This window comes from Pseudorca crassidens, chromosome 21 (genome assembly GCF_039906515.1).
Source record: "Pseudorca crassidens isolate mPseCra1 chromosome 21, mPseCra1.hap1, whole genome shotgun sequence".
NCBI classification, from domain to species: domain Eukaryota; kingdom Metazoa; phylum Chordata; class Mammalia; order Artiodactyla; family Delphinidae; genus Pseudorca; species Pseudorca crassidens.
This window is the reverse complement of record NC_090316.1, coordinates 28,327,563-28,340,769: the sequence shown is the minus strand read 5'-3', so window position 1 is coordinate 28,340,769 and position 13,207 is coordinate 28,327,563.

Genomic DNA, 13,207 nt, shown 5'->3' with positions numbered 1-13,207 from the left:
CTTGGAGTACTATAATACTTTATAAAATAGTCTTACTGACTCTGATCTTTTCCAACTCTAGTGCACACCAGATGATGTCATTCATTTTGTCATTTTCCCACAGACACACTCACACCCATTACTCTAGTCTCTTCCTTGTTCTAGGCAACCTCTACAACTTGATCTCATTATTGCCTTTATATAGTATTTCCCCATTATTCTCTAAAATGTGTCCTATTTTTGGTATAGAAATGGTGTTTGTAATCAGAAAATTTTGGATTTAAAATCCAGCTGTGCCACATAGTAGATTCATGATTTGGGAACTTTACATATTTCACTAACCATAAATATTCTCATGTATAAAATGGGGGATAATAACGCATTCCATTCATGGATGTAATGAGAATTTAATGAGCAGTAGAAACTACTCAGAATTCAGAAACACTATTTTGGGGCATGCAAATTGGTACAATCTCTTCAGGGTATGATTTGACAATACCTATTTTTTAAAAAGGTGCATCGATTAGGTTAGACCAAGTTGGAGTAACAAATAGATTGCGATTGCTATGTTTCAGTAAAACAGAAGTGTATTTCTTACTCACCAAGAGTCTGGGGCAAGTGTTCAGGTGAGAAGGGTTACCTTCCAGGTCACATTCTGGGACCCAGAGGGTGCCAGTTCAGCCACTATCAGAACTGTCCTCCCAGATGAGAAACAGATTAGGGAAATGTGCATGGGAGGACTTTAAAGGGCAGAACGGGAAGCAGAAAAATCACCCTACACTTTTCTCTGGAGAAAACTTAATCATGAGACCACAAATAACAGCAAAGGAGACTGAAATACTTAGTCTGACCCAAAAATGGGAGGAGTTTTGCAGACAGCTTGCTGTGTCTGCTACAATCACCTGCAATAATAGAGACACATGCAAACAAAGGTATTTACCCAAGAAAATATCCTGCTAATTTCTAACAGAAAAGAACCGAACCAATGTAACTATCCATCAACAGGTGGCCAGTGAAATAAGTCACTGCACATTCATAAAATGGATTATTATGAAGCTAGTAAAAGAAAGAATGGATAGAGTATGTTGTTTTAGCAGAAAGCTAAAAATGTTGTCTGTGGAAATAAAAATAAGAGGCAAAACAGTGTAACATGCCCACATCATCTGTGTATGTATGTATTCAATAACAGGATGCCTTATTTTTTTCCAGCTTTATTGAGATTTGACATTATACACATTTAAGGAGTACAATTTGATACACACACACACACACACACACACACACACACATATAGTGAAATGATTACCAAAATAAGATAACACCTCCCTCACCTCACATAATTACCATTTTTTTGTATGTGGTGAGAATATTTACCATCTATGTTCTTAGCAACTTTCATGGATGTAACGGTATTATTAACTACAGTCACCATGCCATACACTAGATCCCGAGAACTTACTCATTTTATAATTGGAACTTCATGCCCTTTGAACATTTTCCCAGTTCCCCAACTAGCCATCCCTGGCTACATCATCATACTCTCTGTTTCTGTGAGTTTCTTTTTTAAGATTCCACATTAAATGAGATCATATTCTATCTTTCTCTGACTTCTTTCACTGAGCATAATGTCCTCAAGGTCCATCCATGTTGTTGCAATTGCAGGATTTCCTTCTTTTTATAGTTAAATAATATTCCATTATGTATATCCATCTGTCAGTGGACATTCAGGTTGTTTCCGCATCTTGGCTATTGTGAAGAGTGCTGCAATAAGTACAGGGGTACATACTACTCTACAAGATAGTGATTTGATGTCCTTGTGATATATATACTCAGAAAGGGGATTGCTGGATCATCTGGTAGTTCTATTCTTAATTTTTTGAGGAACCTTCATACTGTTCTCCATAGTGGCCGCTCCCAGTTACGTTCCCAACAGTGCACAAGGGTTCCTTGTTCTCTACATCCTTGCCAACACTTGTTATTTCTTGTCGTTTTTTGTTTTTTTGCGGTACGCAGGCCTCTCACTGTTGTGGCCTCTCCCGTTGCGGAGCACAGGCTCCGGACGCGCAGGCTCAGCGGCCATGGCTCACGGGCCCAGCCGCTCCGCGGCATGTGGGATCCTCCCGGACCGGGGCACGAACCCGTGTCCCCTGCATCGGCAGGCGGACTCTCAACCACTGCGCCACCAGGGAAGCCCTTTCTTGCCGTTTTGATGATGGTCATTCCAGCGGGTGTGAGGTGATATCTCACTGTGGTTTTGATTTGCATGTCACTGATGATTAGTAATTTGACACCTTTTAATTTACCTGTTGGCTCTTTGTATGCTTTGGAGAATGTCTCTTCTGGCCCTCTGCCCATTTTAAAATAGGGTTATTAGGTTTTTTGTCAACGAGTTCTATGAGTCCCTTATATATTTTGGGTACTAACCCTTTAATGGAGATGTGGTTTGGAAATATTTTCTCCTGTAACATAGACTGCTTTTTCATTGTGTTGATGGTTTCCTTTGCAGTGCAGAAGCTTTTTAGTTTGATATAGTCTCATTTATTGATTTTGTTTCTGTTGCTTGTGCTTTCAATGCCATATCCAAAAAAATCATTGCCAAGACCCATGTCAGGGAGCTTTTTTCCTATGTTTTCTCCTAGGAGTTTTAAGGTTTCAGGTCTTGCATTTAAGGCTTCGATCCATGTTGAGTTAATTGTTGTGAGTGGTATAAGATAGGTGTCCAGTTTTATTCTTTTGGATGTGAGTATCCAGTTTTCCCTATAACATATGTTGAAGAATAACTTTCCCCACTGAGATTCTTGCTTGCCTTGTCAAATACTTGGCCCATGCATAGGGAAAAAAAGGGGGGGAAATCTTTGGAAAACTTTTCTGCTCTTTATTTCTTAGAATTCTGAATTGTTGGCACAATGCCTTATGAAAATAACCTAATTAATTGCTTTCAGGGAGATTAGGTCTAGAAAGAAGCAATTCCTGTTGCTTGATTTGTGTCCCCAAATTTCCCTCAAATATTCCAGTGCAGTTGTCTCTAAAATTAACTGTGAATAAAATCAGAATTCTAGCAGTCTGTTGAGTAGCTGTGGAGTCTGAACGTATACGGTAAGACTTAGAGCTGGAACTGGGGACAGGAGGAAGGGAAGAATTATCACTGCAATAATTCTGTGAGCACCCAAGACACATGGCTGGTTGAGGGGAGGGGGGGACTGGGGGATTCTTCCTCAGCTCAGGCATTTCCTCCGTGCCTCCAGACATGTACATGTAGGATGAAATGTCATCCTCCGTAAATCAGTCTGGATTCAAGGGCTCAATTCAATGTACAGGAGAATAGTTGATCCGCAGAAAATGATAAAAGAAGGGATACGGGCATTTTGAAAGAGGGAGTTTTCATGTATGTGTCTAAACCCCATTGGACACCCCTAACTCTCAGACGATGGTGTTCTTACTGATATGCCAAACAAACACACTAAAACAAGAGGACAGCAGCAAAAAACCTCCTTCCTCAAATGGCTCAAAGATTTGCCAAACCCTAAAACTGGAACAGTTTACAGTGGAGTAAGTCTGTGATAAGAAATCGCTGGACTGTTTTGCCCACTGCGTTGGAAGGTGGGTGTCTGCATCTTGCGCCTCCCGTGAGGCCATTGTTTAGTCTATTCGGAGTCACCACGTCCAGTTCTGACAAATCGGTTTTGGAATAGCACCACCCCAAACTCGCAGTCTGCCTACCAGTTACACGTGATTTAATAACAGTCACAAAGTGCTAATGCAATGAGAAGAGGCGAGTTTCTCAGCAAGCAGAGCAGCTGTGGCTGCCTTGGCAAAAGCCTTGACCAGCTGTCAACCAGGATGTCAACACTGCAGGGACCCCGGCCAAGGGAAAACATCAAGGTAAACACTCAGGAACCTTGCGCCTGAATTCTTTCTGCACCTGAACTGTAAGGGACCCTTCTACAGCATCACCAATAATCTGTGCTGATCCATCTGCTTTAGGGGGCCCCTGCCCTCAGAACAGTGATCAGCACAGCTCCCCTCAGGGAGAAAAGCCCCAGGGGTCTTCCTTCCAGATTCTTTATAAGATCGCTCTGGAGAGACCCCACACCTCATGTCAATTTCCAAAGCCAATATTTAGGAATTTAGGGGCATGGTCAGTACAGGGCCATAGGAGACACTAATTCTGAGAAACCTTGCACTGATGAGATGATCCATTTTTATCAGAGGCCATTGAGGGGGGAATATTTACAGCAATGAAATCATAATGTCCTTGCAAACTGGACACGGGGAACCAAAGAAAATGCCACCCCTCTAATGGTTTTGTCATTGAGTTACTTGTGTACTGAGCTCGATTGATTCCAACCCCGGGAAGGAGGGGCCCCTGTGTGTATGCGAGGGGCACACGGTGCAGGATGCTGACAGATGGACACGCCAGCCCAGCCAGGGGGCTCCCGCTCGTACTGTATCGTAAATATAAAACTGTTCTGCGTTGCAAGGGGAGAGAATCTAACCAGCGGTATAATCACAAAGGTAGAAGAATCTGCTTTTCCAGTCTCCCACTGAAAACCTCAGTCCGGCAGATCACAAAGTTAGAGGGTTCCTCGAGATTAACATGGAATCCACCCAGAAGTGTGGGTCTCTGTGTCAACCACGCTGGCACCGACCACACCTAGCTTCTCTGCCGCGTGGCCCTTGGTCAGCAGCTTCATGCCTCCCAATACACTCACGTTAGCCCCACGGTGGTGTGACTTCCCCTGGCCGGATTGCAGCTTACTTTTTTTTTTCTACCATGAAAACACCTAAGTTCCTCACCGTATTAATATGCTTTTGTAAGACAGCACTTAAACTGATACTTGATCCCTAATTCAAACGCTGAGTGCACTACAATATCCCAAAGCCACAACAACGATTTGGGGCTCATTTTGTCTGACATTCTGTCCTCTCCTATTGATTCTGTGACTGAGATGGAACAGGACAGGCAAGTGTCCCTGAGCTGTCTTCATCAGGAACCTCCTAGGAACGCAGTTGTCTCTACTAGCAAGGGCAGGCGAAGAGTTTTGTCCCTGCCACTTCCTGCTTGAAGGAGGAGGTGTGAAAACCACTGGTTATTGTAGTCAGTTTATCTCACACCTGGTGTTACATACTAGTTACTTAAGCAAGTGGTTAGAAGTCATCAACCAGGTGCTGTGTCTCTAAGCCTCAAAGTGTCTCAGCAGACCCCAAAGTAACACGCACCTCCTCCCAGGCCCGTGATCCGCAGACCGCGGCAGGTGGCCCAGAGGTCCAGCCTCGAGGACATGGAGAGCCAGCCCCTCATCCATCAGACAGCTTAGTCCTAAGACCCAGAGCAGGAGCCCTGGGAACCCAGAGACACAGCCGGGCATCCCCGAGGAGGAAGGGGTCGTGGTTTACCACTCCCGAGATCTGAGCTGCTCTCAGGAACTGGATCATTTTACTCCACTTCCATGCTTGAGACAGGAAAAGGAGATGCTCACTGCAGAATGAAAGACGTACCTCGGGGAATGACATGCTGCCAAAGGCGTCCACAAGACCCAGTGGCTGCTTGACCACCGCCCCAGGCTGCAAGCACATTATCCTGGCACCCAGTGGACTCCAGCATTGACTGGACCCACCACCCAAGGGTCACTCTCCTCCCAAGGGTCATTCTCTTACGTTCTCAGAGTTGCTGTGTTCACGGGTCACGCCATCAGTATCACTTCCAAATGGAAGTGTCTCGGTATGTTATCAGCCCAAACAAACATCACACTTCTGGGGTCATGCTGAAGTCCTGACAAATTCAGGAACGAGACAAGGATGGTCTACTCTCCCCCACGTCACTGATCACCTTAATGGAGACGTTAACCTATACGTTAGACGTGAGAAAAGTGAAAAGTAGAGACAGGAAAATTTTATAAGGAGGAAGCAAAGAAAACAGTTGGAATAACTACGTTCTTGGAAACTCAACTGAGAAGCAATTGAGAATTCAGTAAATTAGCGAGACATATAATAAATATAGGGCTTCCCTGGTGGTGCAGTGGTTGAGGGTCCGCCTGCCAATGCAGGGGACACGGGTTCGTGCCCTGGTCCGGGAGGATCCCACATGCCGTGGAGCGGCTGGGCCCGTGAGCCATGGCCGCTGAGCCTGCGCATCCGGAGCCTGTGCTCTGCAACGGGAGAGACCACAACAGTGAGAGCCCCGCGTACCACCAAAAAAAAAAAAAAAAAAAAGGAAAAAAAAGAAAGGCTTCTAACTACTCTATGTGACTCTACAGAACATGGAGTTTATTTGTGTAAACCTCCTGCAAAACAAATAGTGACACCCCTTCTGGTTTGGAATAATGACTATAATAGATAATATTTACGGAGCATTTATGACGTGTAATGAACTATTTAAGCTGCTCATACCTATTAACCGATGATTGAGGATCCAGTGTGTAAATAAATCACTTCTCTGTTCCTTTTCTTGCAGAGGTACAATCTCGTTAGCTAATTAAAAATAAATGACAAATTCTAGACCGGAAATGGAAATCTGACTCACGACTCCAGCCTAGTGCTTTAAATGACATTGCAGAGAAGTCACTGCCTTCAAAACAGCATTTTGCTCTTCACGTGGAGAATTTCCATTATTCATTAGCCGACCTTTTTATTTCATTGTGCGGTAATTGGCTGTACAATTTAATTATGCACAAACTCTAATTGATGATCTTAAGGGTTCCCAAACGGCTCTATCAATCAGAGGAACACATTGTGATGATCATGCGGCTTTGTCATGTGGCAGACCAAATAAAGAAGCGTATTTCACCGTGTTGTACGCATTTTATTCCCAAAGATAATCCGGGTCTCAGAATCATCAAATGAATTATAAATTAAGATTCTGACGTGTGCTGGTCACTCACCTCATTAGCCTAGTAATTAAACATATAGCTCCTCTGTATAATTCAAGGGTCTGTGTCTCCTGATGCCCTCACTGTATTTTAGAAAACATTAAAAAAAAACTTAGGAGACTCTTTTGTTTCTCTGATCCATGTCTACAGCCAGCTCTCATTCTCCAGTGGAAGTAAATTGAGCTTAAGGAAATATCTGAACTCTTTACAGCCACAAGGATATCACTGTGTTATTTTCTTGCTGTTTCACTCTTAAGTCGGCTTTTATTTTTAGTAGAATTATACTTGCCCACAATTCAAAGAGTCGCCAACTTTCTCAAGGTGCAGCAGCCCCTGTCCTCCCTCCCACCGGCAAACAGTTCAACCCTTTTAATAAATTTCTTGGTATTTACCTCTAAAGTGTAAATATTACCCTTTAATTGCTAGTTATTGACTTTCATTTTGTGACAATATTTATTGCATTTTGAGTATGGAAGATGGGGATTTAGCTCACTTTCACCCCTCCTCTTCCCCACAATACTTTCCATTTCTTCTTTTCCCTTTCTTTCCCATCATAATTTGCTTAGACCAATATTAACTCTCATGTTACTATGACAATGCAAATGCTATTCACAGCCAAGACCCTTACATCACAAGACTCCTTTTCATTTCCTGAACAATGCTATTGCTTTTAAGATTTGTAAAAAATTAATAAACAGAAACTTCAATTAAATAGATTTGGGGGACCAGAAGGGGAACTCTCACACTCTGATGGTAGCAGAGCCCAACCTCTTCATTCCTGGCAAGGACTTAGCCGATGAAGAGCCATGGGCTCTTTGCTCACTACGGCCCTCCCACCTGCCTCTCCCCGCTGCGTTAAGAGTGTTCTCCTTCCCGTGCCAGGCAGGGACTTGCACGTGGCTCGCCACGGCGGCAGACCCCAAAATGCATTCTCTGCTGATCCCGAATAAACCCATCTTTGCTGGAGAAATATCTGGCATCTGTTTGTTTCAGGTCAGCAGATTCTAATTTGCCCTCTCCACCCCATATGTGCTTATTTATGTAGCCCTATACATTTCCTTTCAGTTTGGTATTCTGTCAATTTCCTTCTGTATAACAAATATTGCCCAGAGGTTTCTGACCTGTTTCAGCTGGAGCTGGTCTCCCTCGAGGTCTGTTTCACAGATGCTCTCCTGGATTTCTCCACCACCATGCTGAGGGCTACCTCCTCTTTTTTCCTTTACTGGATTCCCAGCTTCTCTCAGTTCAAGGCTTTTGGGCATCCCCTCTGGTTTTGGTAGCATCTACTTCCTGTATCATTCCAAATATAAGCATTTAAGAATTACACTTTTTGAGAGCTGGTTGGCCCAAATTCTCTTTAAATATCATCATACTTCATGAATCCCTGCAACTGCAAGGTCTTCTCGTATTCTGACCAGTCTCACCACTTAATGGTGCCGGGAATCTGAGTCATGGCCCGGCTGGATCACTGAATATTTCTGGCTCTGGGCACAGGTATTCCTATGTTCTACTCGCTCCCCATCAGTCCGCCCTGCAAGCCTCCGTCAAGCATTTCTTATTTACTCACATGCCCAAAGTAGCACCTGCTACCTGAGAGCTCTTCCTCTTGTCACCTGCACCTGCTCTGTCTGTACCAGCGTCTGCCTCAACCCACATCTATACTTGGTCCTTACCCAAGACCCTTCCTGTCTGCTTCTTTCCACATCAGTTTTCCAGTTCCTAAAAGAGCTGGGGTTCAAACGATTAATGGACCTCAGATGTCACACTCAGAAAATCATTTATTATTTCAATATGTGTTCATTTATTGGTAGTAGTGACAGAGGTCACATTAGATTAACAGCCCATTAAGAACCTTGCCAGGCTCATGTATAACAATATACAGTTATCAAAATTTCACCATGTTTGGTGAAAACGGTGCATTTTCCTCAATGTGAAATCAATATCTTTAAACATTTCCCCCCAAGACCGCGTTTTCTGTATAAACTACTGAAACTATAAACATTATAATGGCATGAATGCTAATTTTATTAATTCTGCTTGGTAAAGTGACTTATTACATTTTCTGTTTATTTGGAAATCTTAACATTTCAGATCCTGTTGGTTGATTCTGTTGTTTAGACCATGGGCAAGCTTGTTGTTTTTTTTGTCTAGTAGTTCTGTCAGTTATGGGGAGGCAGACGCTTAAGTCCTCAACTGTAATTGTGAATTTGTCTATTTTTCCTCTCAGCTCTATCAGCTTTTGCTTCATGTATTTTGAGGTTCTGCTGTTTGGGCCATAGACATTTAGGATCATTATGTCTTCCCAGTAGACGACCCTTTTATCATTATGTAATGTCATTCTGTGTCTCTCGTAATTTTCTTTGCTCTGAGATCTATTTTATCTGATATTATTATAGCCACTTCTTTTTTTAAACTTCAAAAGGGTAAACACCAAAGAAAAATAGGTAAAAATGTACAATAGAATCCTGCAGAAAAATTAACCAATGCAAATAAATACTTAAGGAAATGTCTAATTAAGCAAATGCATAAAATATGAACCAGTTAATAGTCCAGAACATGCTTAATTGTATATTTCAGTCTAAGACCAATTAGCTATGGATAATTTGACAATAGTTGTTGCCGCATGTAAAATTTCAAATTAGATGTAAAAGATATACTATCATTCCATTTTGTCTGTGAGTTTTTTGCTTGATTTAATACTGGTGTACAATAAATAATATAGCTCAATTTTCTAAATACAGCTTTGACATTTTCTGATTTCAATCAATTGTTTAAGTCTACCTGTTATGCATGCAAAATCCAATGAAAATGGAAATCTTTCTATAGTAAGTGCCAAGGCACATGACACTCTATCAACTAGATATGTAGACATTTGATATCTTCCCTATGAATCCTTAGTATTTTAAACTCCATGTTACATGCTTTTTTTTGCAGAGGAATTCATTTAGACTTGCAAACTACTTCTCTTTCATTCTGCATCCACAAGGGAAGCAAGGAGATGCAATATTGTAAGTACATTTACTTTTAACTTAACTATAATTGGTTGGCATCTATGGTCTTTCTCAAGTGATGGATCCCCAATTTTTATAACAGAATAAAATATTATCAATATTAATGAGTAGCACTTTATCTTGAAGAATTATCATTGAACAAAAAAATACATCTAAAAGAGAAATGGGATGCCATCTCTAAACCAGTAAGAGTCAAATATTGATAGTAGTAGAAATTTTTAAGTAAAGTTATATCTTACAAACATGATAGGAGAAACTGACAACTACCCTATGCGTGTGAGTTCATCTACTGCATCTCTACACTTTTATCAGGTGGAGGTTTTAAATCATTTTTGGGTTTCCTTGATCAACAGTGAGAGTAGCCGGTAAAAAAATGTGTGTTTGTGAAGGGGCTTAAGATACTGACTTACTCCCGGTTGAGAAAGAATGAACACGATTTCCTTAAGACAATATGAAGGTACTTAAACTAAAGTGCAATGTAACGCATGCTGTTAGGGGGAATATATTCTTCAAAATGGATTTTGTTTGTTATCTGTGACAAAATGAAGCATCTTGAGTTTTACTGTTATTTAATTGATGGCCAGGTTTAGTGGGCATCTGCTAACTTTTCCAACACACTTTGTGCCTTTTTGTCCTCCCGATTTCCTTGAGAAAATGCACGCTTCCAGGCCTGCCTGCGGTTCTTGCGGTATGAACCCAAGTATCTATCCTGCTCACTGTAACTTAAACCAAATCTGACCAGGAATCATCTGTTGCCATTTTTTTGGCAGTAAAGTATAAAATAAAGACAGATTGGGGGTGATGACGTCCTTTGGATCCCAAGTTTCAGGCTGTGAGGTCAGCTCCTGTCCTTGGAGGAGTCAGAGGATGTTAATCTAACGCACAGCAGAAGAGAAAGATATAAAAACATGAAGACAGAGTCCAGATTGCCATGTAAAATCAGTTCTTAGTCGTGGTCCTTAGAAATGATGTATTTTTTGCTTTCTATGCTTGCTACATTCCTCTTTTTTTTTTTTTTTTTTTTTTTTTTAAGCTCAAGCTTCTGTCACTGGCGTCCAAAAATCCTGACATACGTACTCAGGGCAGAACCAGGAGTTCCATAACTCCTATTCGGGGAAAGATTGAACTAGAATTCCTTCCTTCCTTCCTTTTTTCTCTACTTAAAGTCTACAAAATTTGTGGAAAAACAATCAGATGCTTATGTGATGAAGCTCAGGATTGCTTTCCTCTTAAGGAATAAAAGCCCCTTGTATAAAGATGATGACAATGTCCTAGGGGAAAGGGCAAGTTAATGGGAATATGAAACTTGGTCTCTCCTCAGTGTAGTTGTTTTCTGAAGTTAGCTGAGCCTTGAGTTGGGAACTGTGTGTGTCCACTAGCAGTTGGAGTCCTGTATTTGGCAAATCTTAAAAGAAAAAACCCAAAATGTTAAAGGGAAGAATGAATGCCTCTTCTACCCAACTTGATTTGGGATCAAGAATGACACATGGAACCTTTGGATAGATTGAAACTCAGAACCCCACATGGCTCTCAGCAAGAGCAGAGCAGAGATTCACAGTGTTGGAGAAAATGTAGAGAATCTTGCAGAGAGGCCACAAGGTGAAGCATCTGGATTGCCTGGGAACTGGGTAAAACGTCCACCCTTTAAGATGGGAAAGCAGAGCAGCAGCATTCAGGTTACACAGGAAAGTATCACCTAAAAATTAGATAAAGACTCAGCTGTGCATGGAAGACATAGCTAAAGAGGGTTGAAATCCTTTTCAGAAATTTCCATCCCCCCATGGAAGACCTCAGGTCATCTGTGGAACCCCTAAGCTTCTTAGAACACAGCTTGGAAAACACTCATCTCACCCAAAACCCTAACTGGAAATATTTTTTTAATTTTGAAACATTTGTACCTTTAGAGAAGTTAGGTGAACAGCCAAAGTCAACAACTACATTTGATCTAATAAAACAACTGCATCTCATGGATACTTCCTGTCATGCAGCTCATGTTGAGTTTCAGTTTAAACTCGTACAGATCATTTTGCTTCCAGTTCATCAAATATACAGGAAAACGTCAAACCCATCAAAAGGAGCTCTGGAATCTCAGATGTGGGCAGAGCCCTGAAGATACAGATGACGGAACAGCCTTTCCTTGAGGTGATTAAATTCATCGGGGTATAGTTGCGATTTCTAGCTGTCGATGTTGGCAGTTGTCTGGCGAGCGGGGTCCATTCTTTTCTGGGGCCCAGCGTTCCATAATGGCCGCTGAAATGCCCATTCGGAACATCACAGGTTTTTATTAACTCATTACGAAGAATCCCAGTGGTTTTCTGCATAATCAGTTGCATAAATTCATATTACTCGTCAGGAAACTGTGTGCGAATTGTTCCCTGCTCTGGACTCCTGCAGAAAAGTGGTCATAATTCTAGCAGAGGCTCTACCAGCCTCTGAGAAATTAATCTGCTTATCTGCTTCCACTCCAATTTAGCCGCTGTTTTCAAGGAACAGCAACATTTTATCTATTGTATTCCTTTCCCTTTTCCACACTCGGCGCGTGTCACTGGGTAGGTACCGTATATTCAAAACCTAGCTCATTTCTCAAAAGAGAAAGAACTATATATATATTTATAAGATATATACGTATTTAATACATATATGCATGAGTGTCTAATATACATTTTAGAGAAAATACACGGTATAATTATTGTTGTTATTTATTATTTGATCGTGTTTTTGTTATAATGAACTGACCACTTTGAGGCCTGCAAGCTGAGATTTAAAGAGGCCTCACAGCCATTCAACACCCATTCAATTACTGAGTCCAACCAACACATACGAATTTCTGCCCCAAAATGCATCTGGCAAATATTTGTTAAGAACACTGTCTGAAGAGGCCCTGGACTGGGGTTTGGGAGTTCAGCGGTGAAGGGCCCAGCAAAGTGGGGGACATCCCTGCCTGCCCTGCAGAGCCCGGGCCTCCCCCGTCCCTGCCTGACTTTGGGAGGAACTTCCACCAGAACTTTGTTGGGGAGGATCTCTCAGGATGGAAATGCTACGGGGTCCACTCCTCTTACCATGCTGAGGTCCTGGAAGCTTTCATTTTCAGAACGGTGAACTCAGAGGGAAAGACTGGCAGTGGGTGGTTTTAGCCCATGGAAATGGCTGCTTTTTCTGAGCCCTGTGACACGCGATTGTTCTGGTGAGGACGTAAAGGCTGTTAGCGTATGACTGTGCGCCATTTTGTTCCTTAACAGACTACGTAAGATGTCAGGACGGGTTTTCCCCATTCCGGCTCAGCCTCTCTCAATTATGTTTTTGAGACTAGAAATAGGATCTAAAACCCCCAGTTATCTGAGCTTGTTA